General features: G+C 36.4%; 2 pseudogenes; one reads left to right on the forward strand and one right to left on the reverse strand.

Moving 5' to 3' along the window:
- Positions 1-219: 219 nt before the first annotated feature.
- On the reverse strand, positions 220-6,431 carry LOC115972822 (annotated as a pseudogene).
- Positions 6,432-27,461: 21,030 nt separating this feature from the next.
- The window catches only part of LOC115972823, a 32,520-nt pseudogene continuing 32,057 nt past the window's right edge, over positions 27,462-27,924 (forward strand).

Consider the following 27,924-nt stretch of genomic DNA (forward strand, 5'->3'; position numbering starts at 1 on the left):
TTTGAATAAAAATCAGCCTTGAGATATTAGTTTTGGTTTGTGGTTCGTTTAATATAGTTCTTTCTTTGAGCAAAAGGTACAAGAATATGTCCACTTCTTCAAGCTGCCTTGTCAACCAAAAAGCAACCAGAGTGCTTGCATTATTGATCCTATTGTTCTTTTTTCTTTTTTAAATTGAACCACTATCTGGCAAAAAAAAAAGAAAAGAAAAAGGAAAAGTGAAAGTGAAAGCATTTGTAGCATTATGGTTCTTCAACTTTAGGGATTTCAATTACAAATTTCTCCGGTGTGGTATATGGTCCGCACCTACTTAGATCCGGCAATTGCACTTCAATACGTGGCAAGGCATTGTACTCAGAGGCTGCAAAAAAACAACCTAGCTTTGGTGATTTGACCCACTTCAGCCCCACCTTCTCACTTAAAAATCTAAGAAGCTCTTTATGTGATGTACTTCTGTTCCAAAATGTTGGACACGATTGCCCCATCTCACCTTTCTTCCTCATTAATCATGACCCCGTGGCCTCCATCATCAGCAATTTCTTGCAACTCCTTTGCAAACTCAAGAGCCCTCAACACTTCAACCATTTTGGATCTTTGATCTCTAACTTCACACACACATTTATATGCGATATTTGCATACATCTTCAAAGACTCTGGTGATATTTGATCAATCAGATGAGGATCAATGATCTTGTCAAGTGTACCTTCTTCAAAGCTCGAATGAGCCCAATATGCCAAACTTTGTTGCCCATCATTTAGGCCCATATCCACGGCTTGTCTAGCACACAGCACCTCAAAAAACACCACCCCAAACCCATAAACATCAGACTTTACAGTTAAATGGCTGGTCCAAAAATACTCAGGGTCCATATACCCAAACGTTCCCTTCACATCAGTAGTGACATGGGTCATTGACAGTCTTGAAGGGCCCAATCTTGAAATCCCAAAGTCTGAAACTTTGGGTTCCCGATTTTGGTCCAAAAGAATGTTGCTAGTCTTGACATCGTGGTGTATGATTGAGTGCTCCTCACCTTTATGAAGGTACAATATTCCCCGAGCAACACCAATGCAAATCTCCAACCTCTGCTTCCATGACAATGGAGGATTATCTCTGTTGTAAAGATGATCATGCAGTGCTCCGTGAGCCATTAACTCATATACAATGATCATGACCCGTTCATCGTTGCAGTAACCTATCAAGGATACCAAGTGGGGGTGGCGAAGCCTTGAAAGCATTTCGACCTCTGTCTGAAATTCGCGAAACCCTTGACTTGAATTTAGCCTGAAAACCTTAATCGCGACTGGGGTGTGTTCATGATCGAGGTAGCCTCTCAATACATAACCACAACTGCCTTTTCCAATTGTTAGAGATATATATTAGACATATTAACCCAACGTAATAGGCCCAAGCCCAGTCCTGCTTGTACTAGTAGTCTAGGGTTTAGCCGCCTATATATACTCATGTTACGACTCATTGTAACATAGGAGGTTATTGTACTACACTCTTATACATAATAAAGATGTAGCCCTTAAGGGATTCCTCTATGGATGTAGGCTGTTAAGGCTAAACCACGTAACCCTCGTGTTCTCAGTGTTCCTATTTTATGCTTCCTCTTCCGCATCCACTCTAGCATATACAATATGGTATAACACATCGCAATGCTAATATTTAACACGGTATCAAAGCCAGGTTCCGCTCTTGGCATCAAACAAACATCTCTAGCAAAGAAGAATATCACGTGCACACCACCATCAGAAGTCACACATGCTTGCCAGCTGGATCTAGACTCCACGGCATCTCGCAGCCGCCATGGCTCACTGTTGTGTCCAGATCTTCAAGCCCAAGCAATCAGTGCCTCTCCCTGTCAGATCTGTGCACATCTATCCTTCGCCTGATGAAACCAACAAGACATAAGTGCTCCACAGCATATTGTGAACAAAACCCAAGAATTCCACCTCTAACGGCAGCTGCACGCACCACCACATGCGACCAATGGCTCCTGGAACTCTCACACGCGTCGTCAAAGATTCTCGACTCCCAGCTTGGATCTCAATCACACACGCCGCCAAGACGGCCTTGTTGTCCACCGATCCACTTGGCTTGAGAATTTGATAATCATACGAGGTAGCAGGCGCCAACACACGTTGCCTGCGTTTCCGGATCTTTCCCACGCACCGCCATGATTTTTGATTGTGTAGCTCATTCGTTGGCCACACGTGCCGTCCTATCGGCCATGTTGACCACCAATCTGCCTACGGAAGAAATATGGCTTTCGACCGATGTTGCACGTGCCTCCATGCGCTACCTGGATTTCTGGCTTCTCCTCCACGCGCCGGTGAACATCGCACACTCCTACCAGCGCCGAAAAACTACTGCTGATGTCATCTGACGTCACTGGATGAGGTCATCACTCCACGTCAGTAGCCATGCAAGCACCTCCACATCAGCCCTAGTTCACGTCAGTGACACATCATCAGCCACGTCAGCAGTGTCGTCTCGTCAGCACCACTTCACCTAACTGACCGTTGACCAGGACCAACCCAACCCAAACCACCCGGATCTGACTCGTGAGCACTTTGATTGTTGACTTTGACTCTGGACCAGTTGACTTTGACTTTTTACGTTGACTTTGAACCAAAAGTCAAAATTTCCAAAAAGGCCTATCTTGCTCAGTTTTTCACGTAGATTCCGATGTTGGGCTCCGTTTCTGCATTTGAGACTCCGAAATTGGTCAATTGGCACATTCTTCATTATGATTTCTTCAAAGGCATTCTTCAAGGCATCTCCAAGTGATCTTCTAATGTTTATCCAACCTCAAGCCTTCATTGAGCTTCCACCTTGAGTTTGAGGGAGGGTGTTAGAGATATATATTAGACATATTAGCCCAATGTAATAGGCCCAAGCCCAGTCCTGCTTGTACTAGTAGTCTAGGGTTTAGTCGCCTATATATACTTATGTTATGGCTCATTGTAACATAGGAGGTTATTGTACTACACTCTTATACATAATAAAGGTGTCGCCCTTAAGGGATTCCTCCGTGGATGTAGGCCGTCAAGGCTGAACCACGTAACCCTCGTGTTCTCAGTGTTCCTATTTTATACTTCCTCTTCTGCATCCACTCTAGCATATACAACATGGTATAACACATCGCAATGCTAATATTTAACACCAATGATAAGGTCTCGGTCAAAGTTGTTTGTGGCAGTCTTGATTTCTTGGAAAGTGAACCGATGGCCGACAGCTTGTAGAATTGGCGGTGTTTCACTTTTGATGGACTTTGTTCTCATCCTTCACCAGATAATTGTTAAGCCCAAGAGAAATATGACAGATATAACACCTACAGTGGCTTCGATGAAGATTACTGATTTTGTGCCGCTCTTGGAATTCTTGTAAGGTAGTGGTTGTGGGGCACGTGATTTGAGTAGAGATGGAAAAGGGGAAGGAGGGTGTGGAACTTCAAGATTGGGAGCCGCGAGATTGGCATCAGAGTTATTCAATTTGAACAACTCGAGACCATTGAGGATAGCATCAGAATAACTAGAGCTTGAATTAGCATTACAACGAAGCTCTATAAAGAGAGGGCTCTTTCCATTACTTGTTTTATTTGGTATCATCACAACATAGTCCCTATATACCGGAATGCCTTGCCCACCGCTCCAAGTGATAATATCAGCAGAAATCTCCAGTATCTTATTTCTTATGGAAATTCGGAACCCATTGTTACTGTTAAATAATAGTTAGTATTATTAGCAACGTGTAGTGTGTTATACCATGTTGTGTATGCTAGAGTGGATGCGGAAGAGGAAGCATAGAATAGGAATACCGAAAACACAAGGGTTACGTGGTTCAGCCTTGACGGCCTACATCCACGGAGGAATCCCTAAGGGCTACGCCTTTATTGTATTAGAGTATAGTACAATAACCTCCTATGTTACAATGAAGCCTAACATGAGTATATATAGGTGACTAAACCCCAGACTACTAGTACAAGCAAGAATGGGCTTGGGCCTATTACATTGAGCTAATATGTCTAATATATATCTCTAACACCCTCCCTCAAACTCAAGGCGGAAACTCGATGAAGGCTTGAGGTTGGATAAATATGAGAAGATCACTTGGAGATGCCTTGAAGAATGCCTTTAAAGAAACCACAATGAAGAATGTGCCAATTGACCAATTTTGGAGCTTCAAATGAAGAAACGGAGTCCGAAATTGGAATCTATGTGAAAAACTGAGCAAGATAGGCCCTTTCAGAAATTTTGACTTTTGGTCAAAGGTCAACGCAAAAAATCAAAGTCAACTGGTCTAGAGTCAAAGTCAACAGTCAAAGTGCTCACGGGTCAGATCCGAGTGGTCCGGGTCGGGTCAGTCCGGATCAACGGTCAGCTATGTGACGTGGTGCTAGCAAGACGACACTACTGACGTGGCTGATGACATGTCGATGACGTGGACTAGGGCTAATGTGGAGGTGCTTGCATGGCTGCTGACGTGGAGTGATGACGTCATCCGATAATGTCATATGTCATCAATAGTAGTTTTTCGGCTCATGACGGCGTTATCGGCACATGAAGTATATGCCGAAAATCCTGGAAGCACGTGAGAGTGCATGTAATCTCGAATGCGGGCTGGAATCGCAAGTTTCATAGATCAGCAGACGAGGAGGCCGAAAGGGCGGCGCGTGTGCCCAGAATACAATCTAGAAGTCAGGAATCTATGGCGGCACATGGGAGATTTTCCAGAGGCTTCTGCGGTGCGTGGAGGCTCGTGGAAAGGCTTCACGGAGACCAGCTTCCTAGGTTTGGATCGCAAGAGGCTGTGGATCACATATCTATGGTTGGTTTCATTAGGTGAAGCGTTGATTTGTACAGATCTGAAAAGTTAAATCATCACTTTGGTTGAGTTTGTGGATCTTGGACACAGCACTGCGCCACGGTGGCTGCGAGATGCCTTGGAATCTAGATCCAGCGGAGAAGCATGCGTGACTTTTGATGGTGGTGTGCATGTGATATTCTTCTTTGCTTGCTAGAGATGTTTTGTTTGATGCTAAGAACGAAGTTTGGCTCTGATACCATGTTAAATATATTATTATTATTATGAATATTAGCAACGTAATGTGTTATACCATATTGTGTATGTTAGAATGGATGCGGAAGGAGAAACATAGAAGAGGAACACTGAGAACACGAGGGTTACGTGTTTCAGCCTTAACGGCTTACATTTACTGAGGAATCCCTTAAGGGCTACATTTTTATTATATGAGAGTGTAGTACAATAACCTGTGTTACAATGAACCCTAACATGAGTATATACAGGCAACTAAACCTAAGACTACTAGTACAAGCAGGAATGGGTTTGGGCTTATTACATTGGGCTAATATGTCTAATATATATCTCTAACAGTTACTTCTCTACTTTACCTCCGGTTGGATTTTGCAGAAGTGGAGTCTCACGAGGTATTTGAACCCCGAGTCCACTGGCAATCTCCAAGTAAGATTGTAACGTTTGTTGTCTTCGGATGTTCTTGTAGTTCGGGCGGTCTGATAGACTTCCTTTGGTGCTGTGTAAGGAGGTATGCTTGTGGAGTTGATCTGAATTGCCCCATTACTAATAGAGTTTACATTTGAAGCAAGAAAGAAGTTGGTGTGATTAAGCCATTTCCGAAAAAGATTGCCTGAGTCATTTATTGGTGAAATGGAGTGCCCACCTACGTTTAGTCGGTAAATCATCTCAAGAGCACTGTTGTTTTGGATATGGAACTGAGAGTTATGGCCGACAAGGCGTGCACCTTTATCCCCAAATTGACTGTAGTAAAGGCTGGTGGGCATCGAGACAATTTCAATCCCATTTATAAATGCATATGAAGTATTTGTAGATGGAGTGAAGGTTATGTTCAGTGTCTGATTCTGCAGCACATTCACGCAAAATTCTTTGACAAGGGATTTTGATCCTATACTGAAGTTGCTAAGTAGAGTGAAGGGACCAGTAGTAACAGTGAAAAAGGCCTTAGACATATCGAAATTATCATGGTATGTAGAAGGGTTAAAGTATAATCTTATGAATTTTTGGCCAGGACTAACACGAATTGTGTAGGTGAATTGAGAATGAAAGATTCGAGCGGTTTTGTAAGGATCATGGTCAATGGATGAGCCATGGGGATTGAAGAGTATAAAGGTGTTATTAGATTGTTCTAAGGAAACAAATTTTGAGTGAATACCTACATCTCCAGTCCACTCTCGGCCATCTGGGTCAGTTGAGATGCCGGAGGAGCCACAGTTAAGCATGATATCATTGATGGAGGAGGGCTTAGCAGTGACAGTAATTGTTAGGTAATTGAAGAAGAAGGACACTGAGAATAGGTAAACGAAAAATCTACTAGAGTTTTGCATGGTAGACTGTGACAAAACTTAGAAGTTTATGCAAAGCTGCGACTGCGAACGATATAAAACATGTACATCGGAGTGGAAGTGTACATAGCAGTGCGCGGGGAAGCCCGCGTAGATGGTCAAGAGAACCGTGTGGTTTCTTTTTGGATATAGAGATGGCTACAATTATTCTTTGGAAATCGGAGAGTAGTGACTCTTGGTCCTCTAAGAGAGCCAAAAGGTGGGACTTCTCAGTTGATTAGTAAAAGTATACGTCAAAAAGCACACCATGCATAGTATTTTTAATTATTAGTCAAAAGCTCACTAAAGTTACAAAAGAGTGTGGAAAACTAACCAGCACGTGAAAGAAGTTCTTTATTATTGCCACAAAGATGGAGTTGAACTTCAAACCCTAAAGCAATAATGCAAATAATAAAACAAAGAGTTGGGTTGTTGTTGGCATAGTAACAATTTAAATTTAACGTGTTAGTCTCAAATAAATATTATACGCACTATCATAATTTCCAAGATACGTTTAATTTTTTTTTTTTTTTACTAGACTCCTATCTTAAGCACACATTCTCAACCAATTAGTAATGTATGAAACTTATCTCATGGAGCTTGTCTATACGGGCAAAACTGGAGCAATGACTCTCGTCAAACCAGAGGGCAACGTAAGTGAGTCATAACCTATGAAGCACGGGTGCGTTTCGGGACTCGGGTGTCGGTGCGGGTGCGGGTGCGGGACTCGGCAATTTTTGAAAAACTAGGGTGCAGGTGCAGCGGGACTCGGCGATTAAAAAATTATTAAAAATATTTTTATTTATATTTTCTATATATTTTTACTATTAAAATATTCTTAAAAAACACATTAATATACTTGATTCACAAAACAAAGAAAGAATAAGGCAAGAAACGCATTTGAGGTCAGAATTTTGGCCTCTCCAGCGATTTTCACGGCCGATTTCGGCCTGTTTCGGCCGTATCGGTCGCCGGCCGATATTGATCGATATGGCCGATATGGCTGATACGGACCGAGTTGGCCCGATTTGGGCTGCGTCGGCGCCGATTTCAGCCGCGTCGGCCCGATTCGGGAGCTGCCACGTGGCGGGACGTGGCACGACGCGGCACGGATGCGCGGTCTACGGCGTCCCTCCCGCGTCGCCGCGTCCTGCCGCGTCGGACGCGGGTACGCTGGGCTGGATGCCGCGTCCGTGCATCCCAGGTCATAACATAACTGTGTTATGACTCACTTATGTTATTCCTATATTCGATGTCAATAATAGGGCCCTCAACCTCTTTTTTTTGATGAATAATAAAATTTTATTAAATAAAATAGAGCCCCTATGCCTTGAATTTTGTAAACAAGCTAGTGATTGTTTTTTGTTGCCATTTGAACGAAGTTATGAGGGCAAAATGTGCAAATTCCCTTTTCACGCAAATTATATAGCCTTTTGCTCTCTTTCTCAAACTAATTAGGAAAATGTCACTCTTTTGTAACTCAATTTTCTAAAAATCGAATTTCAACTTAAAACTTGATTTTTGGACAATAGAGTTATAACAAACTGAAAATTATCCCCAAAAAAAAAAAAAAAAAAATTGCTGGAACTCGAGCTCCATGAACTTGAGTTCCATGCAATTTTTTTAAAGCCCTATAGTGGAGTTTTAAAACATGCAAGTTTTTATTTATTTATTTATTTATTTTTTTAAGCCTGATCGCTCCATAGGGACCCTATAGTGGCATTTTAAAGCCCTATAGTGGCGTTTTTTATGGAACTTGAGTTCCATGAACTCAAGTTCCATGCAATTTTTATGTTTTTGCTTTTTTTATTTTATTTTATTTTTTTAAGTTTTACCTATAACGGCGTTTCATGGAGGCCTATATTGGCTTTTTTATGAAACTCAAGTTCTTGGAGGCCTATAGTGGCTTTTTTTTTTTCTTTTTTTTTGTTTGATCATCCACACTTGATTTTCTACAAATCAAGTTTTACATTGAAACTTGATTTTGAGAAAATCGAGTTACAGAAGAGGGGCATTTCCCTAATTAGTTTGAAAAAGGAGGCAGAAGACTATATAATTTGCGCGAAAAGGACATTTGCCCAGATTCCTTGAAGTTATGAAGTGTGCAACAATTTCTCATTACATTCACTTGTTGACATGATCTATAATGAGCTATCATTTAAAAAAAATGAAAATCGAGCATTTTAAATGCCAAAACATCTTTTAATTACATTGCAAAGAGATGAATGTATGTAATTGAACCCATTGGACAACTCCCACCTCAAAAGTCTTGTATATGGAATCTCTCAATACAGAATGGAGGTAAAAAAAAGAGAGCATAATTTCTGTCCGGAGCTGGCGTAAAATAGCTCTTTTACGCAGGTCTTTTATGCCACCAATGATAACGCACCACGTCAGTTCTTTAATGAAAACCCAATACCCTAGCACACACAATCACAACTCAGACTTGGAGAACTAACGCCTACACAATACTCTCGGACCTAGAGTATTTACGCCTAAACCCCAAATCAGATTCCTCCTCTCATTTTAGCACTAGAGCTCCACCTGCCACTGCCCCCATCTCACACGACAACTCTGGAATTGGCGCAGCCTCACTGAACCTCAAGGTTTGTTCTTTTATGATTTGCTATTTCCCCAAATTTTGGATTTTGAAATTTTGATGGGTTTGAGATAATTTTTTGGAAATCAATCTATTCATATTGGAATGGGTTTTGTTGATTTGGTATGGATTTTGCTGTTTTTTTAGTATTTTCATGGGTTTTAATTGGATTCTTTCAATGGTAGGTTCAAACCCTTAAAAAAAAAAAAAAAAAAAAAAAAAAAACCCTGATTGAGTTTTATTTTTTAGCTAGCCTAGGTTCTTATGATTTTTATTTCGGCTCAAAATCATGATTCTTATGTGCTTCTTTTTGAGTTATGAATTTTTTTAGGCTTTTTATGTATTTGGATCCCCAGAATTGCTCTGCCTGTTGTTCTTTTGAAAGAATTCATTTAGTTAGTTGAATTGTTCTTTAAGTGGAGTTGAAAAATATGACAAGTTGACAACATCAAATGGAGAATATATGTTCTATTACTTCATTTTCTAAATCTTTTAGTAAATGATGCCAACTTTAGCTTGTGGTTCAATCTTTAATCTATCACTATTATTAATTTTGTTGTTGACAACTTATCTATCCATCTGAACTTTTCAAATGAAACCTTTTACACCCATATGAATGATATTTGAACTCATGCTTCCCTGTAATTTCTTAATAGGCTTTGGGTGTTGAATCAAAAACAGAAAAATATGGGTGAGAAACTGCGGAACTGATTAGTGTACAAATGGTTTTTCTTTTCACATGTTGAATAGCTACATTGTTGTCTTCCACTGTAATTGCCTCTTGAATTCAGAAGATGTCAGTTTATCACTGTAATTATTCCTTGTTACCTTTTTTTTTTTTTTTTTTTTTTGATAATTCAATAGTTGGGGGAGGGAGATTTGAACTTTGGACATCACCTTTAGAAATACTAGGAGTCACTAATTGAGTTACAAGGCTCTTGGCTCAATTTAATAGAACTTTTTTTTGGCAGATACCTATAATTTATTTATTGTTTCAGATATTACATTTCTTTGGCATGTCTAATTCATTGTAGAACATTATCATTGTCATTGGCATCTCACAATATGCTCATTGTGTTGTGATTAGATAGCACCTTCTCTCACCCCATATATAAGGTTTAGAAGGTGAAATCATGAGTTCAAATCTCCTAGGTTTTTGTGAGTTGTGTTTGTAATTCCTTGATTTTCTCAAACTTGTAAATGGTTCATTGTCCTATTTTTTGCCTAATACTAATAGCAATAGCATTTATTTTCTATGTGTTAATTTAAGGGTGTTGTGAAATTCTTTTGCTCACATCTTCTCCTCTACATTAATAGGTCATAGGAATTGCTGGTATCAAGGGAGCAAATAGGATTGATTTACTTGACCTGGAAACATATGATCTTACTAGCCGAGTTGCCTTGGGGGAAATGCAAATGACTACACCGATCAGAAGACCTTTACAAAATGTTGTGTTAGATGTATTGTTTTTAAAAGAAATTGGAAAAGGGATGCTATGAATAGAAGCAACCATATGTTATTCATGAACTTGTCTTATCATTGTTCTGATTGTGTACAGGTCATTCTGATTTTATTATTTTGTTCTCTGGATGAAATGGATTTGATTTGGGGTGTGCAACACTTGGTTTTTGTTAAATGTCTGCATATAATGATTTCAATCTATATCATTCATTGTCTACAAGTGATTTTTTTTTTCTCTCTCTGTAGTTCAAAGAACAGTTGTGTTGTCATGATCATGGGGCTTGCACTTTTGTAGCTTCAAATGAATGTCATATTGATCTAAACATTAAAACTTCAATGAGAGGAGTAGTTGTTCTGGAAGATTAAATTTCAAGTTTGAAATAAATCAAAAAAGTAAAATAGTTTCACAAATGTGAATTTGTATTGATGAATATGTGGTACAATTCACTAAAATTATGAAAGAGTGATCCTTTAATTTGATCCCCTTGAAAGACTTGTTGATTGGAATTGTGGTAATGTGATCCTGACTCAAACACCAAATATCCTTTAATTTGGCTAAAGAATAGATCAAAGACTCTTGAAACAGAATTACAATGAATCTCTAGCTATAAGCTTATTAGAAATTCTTCATTCTTCGTGTTCTTCGCATGTTCTTCATCTTCGAAGGTTTATGGTGGAAGTTCTTTGGAGTTTTTAGGGCTTAATTCCATAGAGCTTCTTTGATTTGTGGTTTGTTGAAGTTTTAGGAGGCTTTTGAGCTTGATTCCAGCAAACTTTAAGATCTAGGCAGATAGTTTGGATGGTTTTGCTTTGAATGTTCTTCGATTTTGAGGTTGAAGTTCTTGAAGGCTTTGAGGCTTGATTCCTATAGAGTTTCAGTACTTTTGAGTGCTTCTTAATCTTCTTTGATGCTGCTTGTGCTCTAGATGTCTTGGTGTATGTCCAAATGCCTTAGGAAGGCTTCAATTTATAGTAGTTTGGAGGTGGGTGAGCGACACGTGTCAGAATCTGAATGGTGACACATGTCACAGCCTGATTGGAGGAGATTTAAACTTTTCCACCAAGACATATAGCATCGTTTGATTGGCTGAAATGTCTTAATTTTCAAGGTGACACATGTCAGCACCCGATTGGACTACTTATGTCATTGCTTACACGCACCGATGTGTGATTGGTTTTTTGCATGCTTTTTATGCTTTTATTTCAATGACACTTGGTAAATCTTTGTTGGTTTTCGAATAGTGATAGCAGAACCTAATAGCAATACGTGGTGCTTTGTAATTGATCGTACATTATGGACTTGGTAGTATGACGTGTCAGCTTGTGATAGGTTGGGAGTTTTCTTTCTCTACAACTGTTTTCTAATTTTAACAATATTGGAGGGGTCCTCTCTCAATCACTTGAGCTAAAAAAAATCTTAGAGCCTAGCCAATGTCTTTTTTAATGTTAAGTTTATCTCTTTGTCCATTCATGTAGGGGATTCAACATGATGCCTAACAAATCAAGAATTTGTAAAAAAACAAAAGGGATTGATTGAGATTTTCTTGATTGAAAGTTCATAACTTTCTGGTCGAATAATGTAAAACTTTGTATCAGGTTGAGACAGAAGTTGAGGTCTGGTTGTATCCTATACAACTGTGATATGTTTGGATCATGTGAATCTTTGAAAGAATGCAACGTTTTAGATTGCCTTCTCATCTATTTACGAAAGTAAAAGTAAATGGAGGGTTTGATCTTTATATTATAAAATTTTTTGCTATATTTTTTCCCTCACCTCTCTGAATGTGTGTAATAGAATTTAAACTTTGTATAGGGTATATTGTATGATATTCGGATTATGTGCATGTTCATAATTGTCCCCAATCAAATAAGTTTGCTAATGGGTTTGCAAGCAAACCATCTCCTAAATATAGCTAATCAAGATTCTACAAATAACAAAATTGGAGTATTCTCCAATTTTGTAAATTTCATTATATGGAGAGCAAAATTTGACCCCACCTAAATATGGTTGTTTATTTATAAGCAATGAAGAGTTGTAATAATAATAATAATAATAATAATAATAATAATAATAATAATAATAAACACATTTGAAAAGTGACTTATACCTTCATTGCCAAAGAAAATACACATTTTAAAGGTCACTTATGTTGAAACAAACACTCTAAAATGTTGCCAAGGCTCTCTTCTTTTTCTACAAAGTTTTCTACTAAACACTTTTTCTTTTGCAATTGTTTCTTGAGCGAACGACTAGTTAGGACTTCAGTACAAGACATCACAACTATGATAATTGTGTGCAGTAGGTACTTGTACAGAGTTAGTTAGAACAAGCATCAAAGTATTATACATTGTTAGTTGCAATGTTGAGTTGTAATATGTGTACTTTGCAGTTAGTTACTTAGTTACTACTAACAGTACCACAGTAACTAGTATAAGACTGAGATGATTGTAACAAGAAGAACTGAATAAGAATGCATTTGTTTAGTTCTCATTGAGACTAGCTTGGAGGTTGATTCCCACGAAGAATCATTGGAGGACTTGTTCCCTTAAAGAACTACCATATTGAGTGAGTAAGAGAATTAGAGAGTTGAATCACTGAGGATTCTACCACGACCCTTCTTGCTTGAGTAAATTCTTCAATAATAGGAAAAAAAAAAGTCTCACTTATCCCTCACTCAAGCAAGGTCTTTACAAAAAGTTTGCTTGTCCTTTGCTGGAGTGGAACTTAAATCGCTTGAGCAAAACTAAATTTTGCTAGAGAAAATTTAAATCTTGATCAAGTGAGATTTTGAAATTTTCAATTTAATTTTACATTACAATACACTCTATTCTTCTAATTACAACCATGTATAACTTCAATGTGGTAAAGGGTAGGAAATATTTGTCTAGGATAGATTATAGTATTATACAACTCTTTCATATGATTACATAATTAGCATGCATTTGACAACAAACAGAAGAAAAATACAAACTATATCACAGTAAATTTACCATGGTCCATCCTAATAGATTTGATTACAAGGGAAGAAGTATATTGTTAATAATCAATGACAATGCTTTCTATGTGTCCTATCAACAGTCCTTTCCAGCAACACCAATAACTACTCCAACTTTAGTCTTCCCTATTGCAAACCAGCATAAAGAAATAACTCAAGTTAATAAACAAAAGTGGGTCTAGAAATGGACTTACATCTAATTACAAACATCAAAATTAGATTGAATTAAAACTCAAATTCAAATTGACTGAGCTAGAACCACTTTTTCTTCATTAAAGTGACATACATATGAAATCAACCAATGGTTAATCCAGGATAATATAGGATACTGAGGATATAGTATGCAAACTTTAGAAAATTTAAACGATGTTACATTCTAAGACTTTAGGAACTAAATGTATTAGAACTTTATTATGTATTATGTTGGCAAACCATGATCAAATTATAGAGTCTAGGTTAGGCTCGCTCAAAGTGTGCTTATGTGTAAAGTTGGAATCGAGTGATTGCAAAATTTACTAGACTAAATTTGTAAGGCTCGATCGATCGAAAATTAGACTCGATTGATTGAACCTCATGCATATTATTTTTTCTATAGAATTTCCAACTTAGCCCAAGCCTGTTTGATGTGTATGGTTTTATGTTTTACTCCAAGTATAAAAAGAAAAACCTAGCTACGTTTTAGAAGTCTTTTGATGTTCTGTGTGTTGAATCTCTTGTGAGATCTAGAGGTATTTACCTTTATACACACTTAGGGTTATCAAAATCAAGATTCATGTTAAGAACATGGTAATCGCTTCAATTGCTACATAAATAATTTAAAGAAGACCTGAAACCTTTGAGTGGAGTCTCAAAGTCACAAGTGGGAGTAATTGTGTTTGCAATTGATCAAGGAAAGAAGTAGTCCGTGGACTCGAAGTTGTCACGTGGTTGTGGTAGTAAGTTTTCTCCATGAGGTAGCAATAGGATGTTAGTGGTCTAAGTGTTATTGTACAAATTTCAATTCTTTTATAGTGGATCTGTTTTAGCTTGAGGATAGCTAGGTTAAATCCTCCTTAGGTTTTTTACCGGTTTGGTTTTCTTGGGTTATCTTATCGTGTGTTCTTTATATTTTGCATTACTTACATGATGTGATTTGAATGTATTAACCTAGATCTGAATAATTTATCTAAGTAATCACTTGGCTAAATAACTAGGTTAAACATCTTGTGTTTTAAGGGGTCTAAAAACATACAAATGAAAAGAAATTTAAACAGAGCAAATACATCAATTTGGATATGATAAATTTTTTGTAGTTGTTAAAAGTATTTGTTCATCAAAAATTTGAAAAAAAAAATTATACATACTTAATACACACATGCACACACAAGATTTTATTAGAATTTTGCCCCCTAGCCCTAACATAGATTTGCCAATGCAGATGCCATTGTAACAAATTTTAGAAGCAAGACTGAGTTTATTGAAAGACTCCCAGCAAGCTAACATGTGAGACCACTTGTGATAAACCCAACTGGTTGTCCTGATATGATAGGACTAATGAACTAAGAATATAGACAGAATCTTTCCTATATTTTAATTATTCTACTTAAATAAAATACTTATAGCCCTCTCAGTTACAATAATGTGTACTCTTCAATACAGTCTTGTTGATGGTTTGGCTTTTGCTAATTGTTGGGGTTGTGATTCGGTGGACTAAAAGTGACATAAAACTATAGGTTCTACTAGTCCATAAATATTGTGCAAAAACCCATGTTTTGCAGGTTTTGAATTTTGACCTCAATACCTTTTACTCTTATCTTTAAATGGTTACACGCCCTGATTGACTTAATCAACCTATATGGCTAACTAATACATCATAAAGAACAATTCTACTAACTAAATGAATCCTTTCAAAAGAACAATGGGCAAAGCAATACAGGGGATCCACAATACATAGAAAACCTCAAAAAAATTTCATAACTTAAAAATGAAGCACAGCAAAAATAAAAATTAAAACCTAGGCTACAAAAAAAAAAAAAAATCAAATTTTTTTTAGGGTTTGAACCTATCATTTAAGAATCCAATCAAAACTTATGAAAATACCAAAATCTTGCAAATCCATACCAAATCAACAAAACCCATACCAAATCAAGTGATTGATATCCAAAAAATAACCCAAACCCATTAAAATTTCAGAATTCAAAATTTGGGGAAATAACAAATCATAAAAGAGCACACCTTGAGGTTCAGTGCGGCGTTGTATGTGGTGGGGTGGAGCTTCGGTGCAGGGAGGAGGAAATGAGATTTGGGGTTTAGGCATTTAGCTCTTCAAGTCTATTGTGTATTCATGTTTAAGGATTGTAAGGTTTAATTGAGTTATGATTGTGAGTGCTAATGTGTATTGATTTTTCAGCAAAGTGATGATGTGGCGTTTATTCATTGGTGGCGTAAAACCTCACTTTTACGCTAGCTTCTAACCAAAGATAATCTAAAAAAAAAAAACCATAGTGCATGGTTAACACGAGTTAACCAAATAATAGCCGCCTAGCACACACACATGCCACAGAGGGAGAGAGAGAGAGTATGAAACATTAAAATTTTAAGGTAAAAATACACTTTTGGTCCCTACATTTTGGGTCAATTCCCATTTTAGTCTCTAAATTGATTTTGCTACTAATATAGTCCCTAAAATAAGAAAATCGATTCTATTTTGGTCCCTACTGTCAACCCACTAATGGAAAAACTCCTATGTGGTAGACGGAGTGCACTGTTTGCAGACATGGTGTTGATATGGCCATTAAAATATTATTAAAAAATATTTGGCATTTTTAAAATTTCTTGTCAAATTTAAATTAATAAAAAATTAATTTTTAAAAAGCTAGGTAAAAAAAAAAAAACATTAATCTAATTTTTTTTTTCATTTTTTCGGTAAGAACATACATTCACAAGCCCTAAAAATTTCAAAACCAGAAAAATTCACATCTGGTTGGACTTTGGAATCCTTTGATCTTAATTAATTATTTCTTAATCTAAATGAAGAACACACAAGTAAGAAGAGAAAACAAAATCAAAAGCACTATTAGTAAAACATTCATAGATTCAAACACACATAGACAGCTGCAGTGTCAAACTTAAACACACACACACCAATATTAAAATCTGAGCCTGAGATGATAGCAAAAACCCATATTGAGTAGAAAAAAAAATCGATAACAAACTTTGCAACCGAAATCACAATGTTATTAAAACTCTCCATCTCTTTATTAACATAAACCTAAAAGGTGAACACATAACAAAAACCTAGATAATGAACACAAAGCTGGGTCCTTTAACAAGTTATACATCACCAAACCCACATACAACAACCCACAATTCTTCAATCACCAAACTCACTTTGAAACCCAGAACCTAGTTGCCGCTAGCCATGCCATGATAACAACTAAATCAATACAAGCTGCCGTTTACCAACACCTCCCTCTCTAATTCTCTCACTTCTGTGACTCATCCAGCTACCAACCATCTATATTTGTTTTACAACACCTACCAACAACGGATCTATGTTTCACAACACCCTCCAACAACCGATCACAACCCGTGAATCCAAACCAATCCACAACCACCACCGATCTGGGGTTTCACAACAACACACAACACACAACGCCTACCAACAATCGATACAAAACCCACGAATCCAATCTACCCATCGTCCAAACTGATCTCGCTGCCTTCACCTAACCATAAAAGCTCTATGGTCAAGCTTAAGAACCTAATCTAGACCAAGCCCTATTCCAAAGCACTCAATCGGCTGGGAGAGAGAAAGATCAAAGTGTTAGGATATATGTGATTCACCTGTTAGGAACATATGTCACTATTTTATGTAATTGGCTAATCCTTTGACAAAACGCACTTTACTTGTATTTGGATAGATCTATGATGTATTTAATACTTCAAGAAACATGTTGTTTAAGTTTAGTGTTAAAGTCATGAAGATTGGACCAAGAAAAAAGTGAAGAAAAGTTGTTCACTAAAGCTGGACAAATAGCTCGACAGCTACTTGACACCTCTTGACAGCTATGTTATCTATCGAGCTCTTTAGTTGATTGTTATTGCAATCTGGACACCTCTTGATAACTGGTGGATCGATCGAGAAAGCTCCTGTCTCCTCGATAGCTGTATCTGTCGAAGTTTAAAGCTCTACACCTTCTCGACACCTCCTACTCGATTAAGGTTACGGGAATTCAGATTTCCAGATCTGATTTTCGGCTCAAGTTTTTTTATTTGTATAGGGTTTCTTTTCTCAAAATCCTAGACCTATATAAGGCTTATTTTAAAGGCCATCACATAAGAGAATACAAGGAGAACATATGCAAAAGGTGACCGATGCCTTATTCTCTCTGAAAGAAGTTACTGCGTCTTTGCGCCTTAGGGTTTTGTAACCAAGTGCTTCTTGATTTTCATTGTTGATGAAGTAAAGAACTTTGCAGCCACCAATCTTCTTCTAGTTGGTGATTAAGTCGTGTACTGGGATCCGCACAATTGGTTAGTCACGTACTGGGATTCATGCATCAAATGATGGCGTTCATATCTTGAAGAGTTTTGAGGTTCTGAAGCGGTAAAAGGTTTCTACTGTGAGTTCATCTACAGGGAGGGACAAAGATTTTGTACAAGATCTTAAACTTCTCTTTACTATAGTGGATTGCTTTTCGGGAAGGTTTCCCCCCAGGTTTTTTATTGTGAAACTAGTTTGTTTCATTAGGTTTTCTTGGGTCATCATATCTTGTCTTATTTATTTTTTTGCTGCATGATTTTGACATGATATTGATGTTTGTTTGTTTTAACAAGTTTTATTCATAATAAATCTAATTAACAACTTGGGTTTAAAACTTGTTAATTCTATCAACTAGGATCTAAATTTCCCAACAAGTGGTATCAGAGTGGGTACACTCTGATTGGATTAATTTTCTGAGTGTGATCCTTGACCTCCGTTGTCATGGAAACTCTTGATTGCTTTGATTTGCATGATCTTGTGTTGAATGATGATGATGATGTTCAAGATGCCTATTGCAAGCTTTATATTTTTTGTATGAAATCTCTTGAATGTTTACAAAATTAAAAGCTAAATTTAAAAAGGTCAAGCTTGAAAAGGATGATTTGATTGCAAAATTGGATGAAGCCAATAATTTGAATGAGAAATTTAAAAATCAAATTTCATCTTAAGAAGACAAAATTAAGAGTTTGGAAGAGCAACTAGTTGAATCTAAAACTGAAATTGAAAATTTAAGTAGTGCCAAACTTGTTGTTGAGCCCAACTCAAAATTTTTTTATATTCCTCCATTTAAAAGGAATAATGAAGAGTTGAAGGCTAATATTGCTAGGATAGACAAAGGTAAAAATTCTGATGTTAATGCTAAAGTTAAAAGAATGAAATTGGCTGATATTATGACAATACTAGGTAGCATAGATATCATTATGGGAGAAGTTGATCGTTGAAATGATAATTGATATAAGGGAAGTACAAGATATCAATTCTTTTTACAGAGTGGAATCTTTAAAAGGGGTCTATGGAATTATATGGGTGGTTGTCCCTATTTTGACTCTTGTATTAGGAATCACAATAGGCGTACTAGTAATTGTATGGTTAGAAAGAGAAATATCCGCAGGGCTACAACAACGTATTGGACCCGAATATTCTGGTCCCTTAGGAGTTCTTCAAGCTCTAGCAGATGGGACAAAATTACTTTTCAAAGAAAATCTTCTTCCATCTAGAGGAGATACTCGGTTATTCAGTATCGGACCATCCACAGCAGTCATTTATGGATACATTCATCCTAATTGCTTTAAGCTGTTTCCTCATAAGCAATTGTCCAAACGGTCACAAGTTTCCTCTCATGGACGTACACCTTTGTTTGGAGAGTTATTAAAAGCCTTCAGCTTTTTAACTCAATTTCAGGAGAATTTTAATTCTTCTATGTCCTTTAGTAGACATATTAGGACACGTGCCTTTTCATCTTCACAGCCAAAGACTCGTGCTGTGTGGGTGAGAAAGAAGCCTAAGACTTAATTGTCTTTTCTATTTGTCCTTTGCTTTAATTCTTTCTATCTAAAGTAGGATTCTCTTTGCTTGTTTTCTTTTCTCTTTTGGAATCATGCTTTTATGCATCTGCACCTTTCTATCACGCCTTCATGCATATGCATATTTCTTTCATGCTTTCATGTTGTTTGTCTTTTTTTGTTTGGTTGTTTAGTTTTTATTTTGTTTTGTTTTCAAAATAAAAGGAAAAAGGAAAAATTAGAAAAATACAAAAACATTGTGTGTTTGTGTACATTGGTACTTGTGTACCTCGGATAACCATTAAAACAAAATTTTCTAAACTTTGTATCTCCAATAGCTTAGATAAGCATCTCTATGCATAACTAAGCAAGTGAGCTTTATGGCTCTTGTTTGTGATGAGTAAGAATAAGTTATCTCTTATACTTAACACTCGTATCACTCTTTTTGACAGGTAGAACTAAAAAATCCTAAGAGAAAAGCATAAATAACCATTTCACCACTGTTGCTCACCAATCATAATATGAAACCTGTATGCTTCGGCATAGCAAAAGTGTAGTGCCAATGACATTTGTGTGCTTTGGCATAGCAAAATTGGAATGTCAAATATTTACCATTATTGGGTATTTCTTTTCTCTCTCTTATATACCCATGCATGATTTGCTTAAAAGAAAAATATGCAAAGAAAATAAAAAGCTAAAAGATCAAAATGCTTTAAATATGATTGCAAGCGTATATTCTAGGAGATGTGGGAGTTATAGGATGTACCTCGAATGTGATAGTCCCCATCAAGCAGTTATGATTGTGTGTGAGTTAAAGTGATTTTCTCATATCTCAAATCGTCATAACATGTATACACTTATACAATCTTGCGATGTTTTTCACACACAACATGCAATATTCTTTGCTACTCTTGATATATGTCAGGTACAATGTGATTTGGCCATCACAAGATTTTACATGTGTTAATGTATGCTCACTAAACTGTTTTGACTTGTTTTTGAAATATAAAATTGGTTAGACTTGTTTAGTGTGTGTGTGTGTTTTGCATCCTTCCATTATCTTGTCATCCATAGCATCTTGTTTCATTACATTCATGCATTTATATGGATTTCTTGTGCCCCCTTGATCATCCTTGATCATCTTTATGTCTCTCAGGTGAAGCGTTCTAGCTTCTTGTACCTTTTGTCAATCATGACAAAAAGGGGGAGAAATTGTGGAGAATCTATGGTTTCTTTTTTTAAGATTCTACATGTTAGGGGGAGAAATACATGCCTCCATAAGGGGGAGATGTGTCTCATCTTATTAAGGAGAGTGCTTACTTCCTTCTTCTTGTACACCGGTCTTGTGACCATGTTTACATACATTGTGCATATCTTTGATATATATATGATGATGTATCTTTTCTTCACCTACCTCTACATGTGTTGTTCTTTTCTATCTTTATACACATCTTTCTACGTGTATGCAATCTATTATTTCTATCTCACACTAAGATACCTTGATGAGTTTTGTTTAAAGTGTTTTAGAAATACAAGTTGTCAAAGTCTTCCTTGCCATAAAATCTTTTCTTGTAAAGTTTTTCAAGAGTTTATGCTTGGATAGATTTTATTGTATTCAACAAGTGAATATGAGTTGAGTGATTTATGACTTCTCTTTTATGTTCATTTGTTTGTTGTGGTTTTGTCACGGATCGCCAAAGGGGGAGATTGTTAGAACATATGTGATTCACCTTTTAGGAACATATGTCACTATTTTATGTAATTGACTAATCCTTTGACAAAACGCATTTTACTTGTATTTGGATAGATCTAGGATGTGATTAATACTTCAAAAAACATGTTTTTTAAGTCTAGTATTAAAGCCATGAAGATTGGATCAAGAAACAAGTGAAGAAATGCTGTTCACTGAAGTTAGACAGATAGCTCGACAGCTACTCGACACCTTTCGATAGCTAGGCTATCTATCGAGCTCTTCAGTTGATTGTTATCGCAATCTCAACACCTCTCGATAGCTGGTGGATCGATCGAGAAAGCTTCTATCTCCTCGACAGCTCCTCGATAGCTTCTCAATAGCTATATTTGTCGAAGTTTAAAGCTTGACACCTTCTCGACACCTCCCGATTGATCGAGGTTACAGGAATTCAGATTTTCAGATAAGATTTTCGGCCCAAGCTTTTGTATTTGTGTAGGGTTTCTTTTCTCACAAACCTAGACCTATATAAGGCTTATTTTAGAGGCCGTGACATAAGAGAATACAAGGAGAACATATGCAAAAGGTGACTGATGCCTTATTCTCTCTGAAAGAAGCTACTGCGCCTTTGTGCATTAGGGTTTTGTAACTAAGTGCTTCTTGATCTTCATTGTTGATGAAGTGAAGAATTTTGGAACCAATAATCTTCTTCTAGTTGGTGATTAAGTCGCGTGCTGGGATCCGCGCAATTAGTTAGTCACGTACGGGGATTCGTGCATCAAAGGGTGGCGTTCATATATTGAAGAGTTCAAAGGTTCTAAGGCAGTAGAAAGTTTCTACTGTGAGTTCATCTACGGGGATTGTAGAGTCTAGGGACAAAGGTTTTGTACTAGATCTGAAACTTCTCTTTGCTATAGTGGATTGCTTTTCGGGAAGGTTTCCCCCCAAGTTTTTTATTGTGAAACTAGTTTGTTTCATTGGTTTTCCTGGGTCATCATATCTTATCTTCTTTATTTTTCTGCTGCATGATTTTGACATGATTTTGATGTTTGTTTGTTTTAACAAGTTTTATTCATAATAAATCTAATTAACAACTTGGGTTTAAAACTTGTTAATTCTATCAACCGAGGTCTAAATTTCCTAACACAAAGAGAGGGAGAGTGAGAATCAGCAAATACCTATAGCTTAAAGTGGTTGTTCATGGAGGGCTCTGGATGGAAGGAAGGCAGAGAGTTTGTGTGAAGGGAGAGGAAGAAGAAGAACATGTTTGAGGAAGAACTTGATATTCCGAAAATTCTCTAATGAAAAAAATGTTTTAAAAATTTAATAAAAGAAACTCTTACTACATCAAGAAAACTAATTTAATTAGAATGAAAAGTAAAAAAAAAAATTAATTAGATTAATGTTTATTTTTAATTTTTTTAAATTTTTTGACTTGGCTTTTTTTTAAAAAAATTAATTTTTTAATAATTTAAATCTGACATGGCATTTAAAAATGCCAAATAATTTTTTTAATAATATTTTAATGGTCACGTCAACAAGCAGGGCGCTCCGCCTACCACCTAAGAATTTTCTATTAGTGGATTGACGGCCAGGACCAAAATAGAATTAATTTTTTGTTTTTAGGGACTATAATAGTAGCAAAATCAAAATAGGGACCAAAATGAGAATCAGTCCAAAATGTAGGGACCAATAGTGTATTTTCGCCAAATTTTAAATATACTAGGCAACGATATTACCATATGGAGGTTATGCAAAATTATTTTATAACCTTTGAAGTGCATCTAAAAATACTTGTGAGCAAACTAGTATATTCAAATGTAAACTTCATATCAAAATCACAAGCAGACAATCTCAACGACTAAAGTATAATCATGAACTATGAGTTCTCTGTACAACTTGCATATATTATTTATAAATATACATATATGGACAATTTAATTTGAAGCTAGTTTTTAGTACTATACTACAATGCGTTTTGACAAACAGTTTCAGCCTTAGTGCAGAAGCATTAGGTCTCTCTCTCATTCTCTAATCAATTTTACCATGTACTTATTCAATAAACACAACATTTTCGGTAGTTCATAAAAAAGCAAAAGCCAAGCTAGTACTAAGAAGTGCAAACCTAGCCAAGAAAATCTAGGCAATAGCCCTGAAAGTGGATGGATATTTGAGCAATGGACAATTCGATATTTAAAAAGAAAGTTATTGCAATTAATCAAGGTAAACAAGAAAAATTTCTTATTAAATTTGAAATTGCACAGATAAACTTGGAGTTCAATGGAAAAGGGTTAAGCAGGATGGATATTTGCGATGTGTGGTATGTATATCTGACCAAATCATGGTCTCTAGGTATGAAAAAAATTCAAGCAAAAGGCTAAGCAAACTATACTGTAAGACTGTTGTTAATACCCATTTTAGCGACACATTTTTTCCACAAGCTCAGTTCATGTATTATATTTATATTTTATTCTTTTAAGCATGGCAAGCCAATGCAACTTATTGGAGAAATTGAGGAAGTGTAGTTTGGAGGATATGGGTCAATTTCCTTCAGACTTTTTGTATAAGCCCAACTCAAGCGTGCTACCAAGTGGGCAGGGACATTGGTAGCACATCAAGGTCATGGAGGAGGTCTTGTACCCTAAATTTCCACCCCACAAGAGCTTTTATACTCTGACTGACTATGGTCCAAAGTTTCTGCCCTAACCCATTTTTGCCTTTAAAACATAGTTGTCTCTCATTGGCCAACTCTAGTTGGTAGCCCTTACTTAGGTGAGCCTCCCAAGAGTCTGAAACAACTGAAAATGAGGAGTTGATGGGGGGTTTAGTCAAATTTTTCCTTAATTATGCATAAAGCAAGCTAATTCTTAAACCCAATTAAAGCAAATCTAAACAAAATATCAATTTAGCATTTAGGAGGTTCAAAGCCTCTCTCCTTGCCCAAAACTAGTCACTAAGAGCAACTAAAACTCAATATAAAAGGCCCTAATTAGATTCAAAGCAGGCCAACCACTTTTTACCCTTGGAGTTGAAACTTTAAAGCAAAATCTCATTTAGCTAGCTAACATTCTCACAATTCTGAAGCTTGGGGTGAAATATGGGTACAAGAAAACTTTCCCTTTCTTCCTCACAACTTCTCTCAATTTACTCTTTTTGCTGAATGTGGATCGAAGTTTCAAACCTATTGTTTTTATGTATTTTTTTACACTTTTTTTAATTAAACTTTAAAGTAAAAACTCATTCAACCAGGATGCATTCTCACAATTCCGAAACTTGAAGGTGGAAATATGGGTATAGGAGAACCTTCCCACTCTTCCTCACAACCTCTCTCAATTTTCTTTTCTGGTTGACTCTGGGTCAAAATATCAAATCTATGTACTTTTTCTACATTTTCTTGTATTTCAACTTGTTTTGATTTCTCTCTTGTTAAAGCAATATTAACCTCTACTCACTAAATATTGGAATTTTTATCTTAATACTCTCCACAAATAATCACTCCTAAAGAATCCAAGGGGAGATTTAGGCTGTTCTTGCATTTTTGGCCCTTGTTGCAAAACGTCCTCAACAATTGTCTACATGTCATATCAATTTCATTTCAGGACTTATAAAAAAAGATGAGCATATTAAGATCATGCCCAAACCTCCAAGATGAAATCTTATGCATAAAGATATACTATACATAAGACCCTTTGAAAAATGTTATAGCACCATGTGGATGTTCAATATCACTCTTATAGCATATTTAAAAAAAGGGCAAACAATTTAAGCAGCAATTTAGAAAACATTTGTTGGCAATGTTGAGCATTGAAGATGATTAAATCAAATTAACATGTACAAAAGAACCGTGATACACCCATCATTACAATATCTTTTTGCAAGATAATTTGTAACAACATTGAACAATTTCACATAAAAAGTTCAATTATCTACATTTCCAATTGTTAGGGATATAATTTTATGTAACTGGCTAATCCTTTGACAAAATGTACTTTACTTGTAATTGGGTAGATCTAAGTTAGGTTTAATACATCAAGAAATATGTTGTCCAAGCATATCAAGTATTCGCGACAAAATGGGCTTCTGCCCTTTTTGGGCAAAGTAATTAGCCTTTTGCCCTTCTTCCTAAACTAAATAGGGAAATGCCCCTCTTTTGAAAATCAAGTTTCTCAAAATCGAGTTAAAAAAAATAATTTTGGAGTCCTATAGTGATGTTTTTAAGGACCTATAGTGACGTTTTAAGAACCTATAGTGACGTTTTATAACTTGATATCCATGAAATCGAGCTATAGGCAATTTAATTGCCTATAACTCGATTTCATGGATATCAAGTTACAAAACGCCACTATAAGTCTTTATAAACGTCACTATAGGTCCTTGAAAACGTCACTATTGGGCTTAAATCGATTTTGAGAAACTCGATTTTCAAAAAAGGGGCATTTCCCTATTTAGTTTAGGAAGAAGGGCAAAAGGCTAATTACTTTGCCCAAAAAGGACAAAAGCCCATTTTGTCCTTAGTGCTCGTATTAAAGACATGAAGATTGATCCAAGAACCAAGTGAAGAAAAGCTATTTCATTAAGTCTCGAAAGATAGCTTAATAGATACTGCTATTGAGACTGGATGAGAAGCTCGATAGATGGCTTAATAGAAGCTCAATCAATCGAGAGTTACGATTTTCAATTTTCCAGATCTAAAATTTGTCCCAAGCTTATGTATTTGTTTAGGGTTTCTTTTCTCACAAACCTAGACATATATAAGGCTTATTTTAAGAGCCGTCACATAGGGATATAGAGACCAAGAGCTTTATTTTCACTGTGAGAAGCTATTGCATTTGTATGCCATAGTGTTTTGTAATCAAGTGCTTTCTGATCTTCATTGTTGATGAAGTAAAGAACTTTACAGCTAACAACATTCATTCAAGTTGCTAGAGTTAGTCATGTACTGGGATTCATGCAAGATTGTTAGTCACAAATTGGAGATTTGTGCATCAAGGGAAAGAAAGCTACTACAAGATCAAGTTTAATTATGTATTGAAGCAAAGGTTCAACTGTAGGTTGGTATTTTAGGATATTCCAGGGTAGTGATAAGATTCCTTATACTTGTAACCGCTTAATTGTTGATTAGAAGATTCTTGGGAGTGGTGACTTAAAATCATCCAGTGGGGTTTTTGCCTTGTGAGAGGTTTTCCTCATTTGTCAACAAATCACTGTGTTAATTTAATTTCCACTGCATTTAGTTTAATTAGTGATTTGTTGGTACCTTTGATTTGTATGCAATTTAACCTAATTAATAAACTTGGGTAATTGAATTAATTAACTAGGGTCAAGCTTTCTTAACCCAACAAGTGGTATCAATGTGGGCACACTCTGATTAGATTTTAATCTTTGCTGTTTGATTCATTAACCGTTATTTTAATGGATTGTGGGAAATCCCTAATTATTCCTCCTTTATTTGCTGGTATTGACTATGCATACTAGAAAGTACACATGAGAGCCTTTTCTTAGTCTTTAAATGAGAAAGTCTAGCTTGTAGTTGAAGTAGGTTGGACTAAATCTAATGATCCACTAGCATCATGGGATGATACTAAGATCAAGGCTGCACATTTTAACAGTAGAGCATTAAATGTTTTGTTTAGCGTTGTGACCAATGAGGAATTCAAGAAGATCTCCTCCACTAACAATGTAAAGGAAGTATGAACTATGCTTTAGAATACCTATAAGGGCATAAAAGCTATTAAAAACTCCAAACACCAAAGGCTCACTACCTGCTTTGTGGAAATAAAGATGGATGATGATGAGTCATTTGATGAATTCTATGCCATGTTCAAGGACATAGTGAATTTAGCTTTTAATCTTGGAGAATAGATTCCAAAGTCCAAAATTGTCAGAAAAATTCTCAGATCTCTTTCAAAGAGATTTCATACCAAGATCACTACCATCGAAGAATCAAAGGATCTTGACTCTATTCCTTTGATAGAACTGATTGGGACTTTGCAAACTTATAAACTAGGTTTATTAAGGGCTGGCAAGGGTAGCAAAAGCAAGAACATGGCTTTGACGGTCAAGAATGACGATAACGATGAATTGACTAAAGATGAGGACACTAAGTTGAAATCATATATCACAAGACAATTCAAGAAGTTCATCAAGAATGCAAATTTCAAGACAAGTAACAAGGATCACAAACAATCTGGATTCTCTCAATTCAAGTTCCAAGACAAAGGCAAGAGAGAATTCAAAGATGCTGGTTAAAGCAATAATGTTCCTACTGGGCCAAAGTGTTATGGATGTCAAGGACATGGACACATGAAGCAAGAATGTCCCACATATCTCAAATTCATTGGCAAGAGCAAAGCCCTAGCTGCCACCTTGAGTGATATAGAACTAAAGGTAGATTTTGATAATAGTGAACAAGAGGGAATAGTGAGTGCTTTTATAGTTACCATTGAGTCTCTTGAGGAAGCAGTAGAATTGGTTGATGAGGAAGAAGACTTGATGGAATCCAAGTTTGAGAAGATGGATGAACAAGATGACATCCACATTGCCTACTCTAAGTTGTACAAAGTCTCCAAGAAGCATGAAAAGCTTTACAGGTTAGCTACAAGGAAGTTAACTGAAGTGGAGTTGGAATGAGATGAACTCTCCACCAAGCCAATCAAACCATTGGAGCCCTGAGATTTGAAAACAACTTTATTGCTGAAAAGACTAAGAAATTGGACGCAAAATTGTTTCAAGTGAGAGCACAATTGGAAAGAACCTTAAGTACCAA

Source organism: Quercus lobata, unplaced genomic scaffold, assembly GCF_001633185.2.
Source record: "Quercus lobata isolate SW786 unplaced genomic scaffold, ValleyOak3.0 Primary Assembly Scq3eQI_53, whole genome shotgun sequence".
NCBI lineage: Eukaryota > Viridiplantae > Streptophyta > Magnoliopsida > Fagales > Fagaceae > Quercus > Quercus lobata.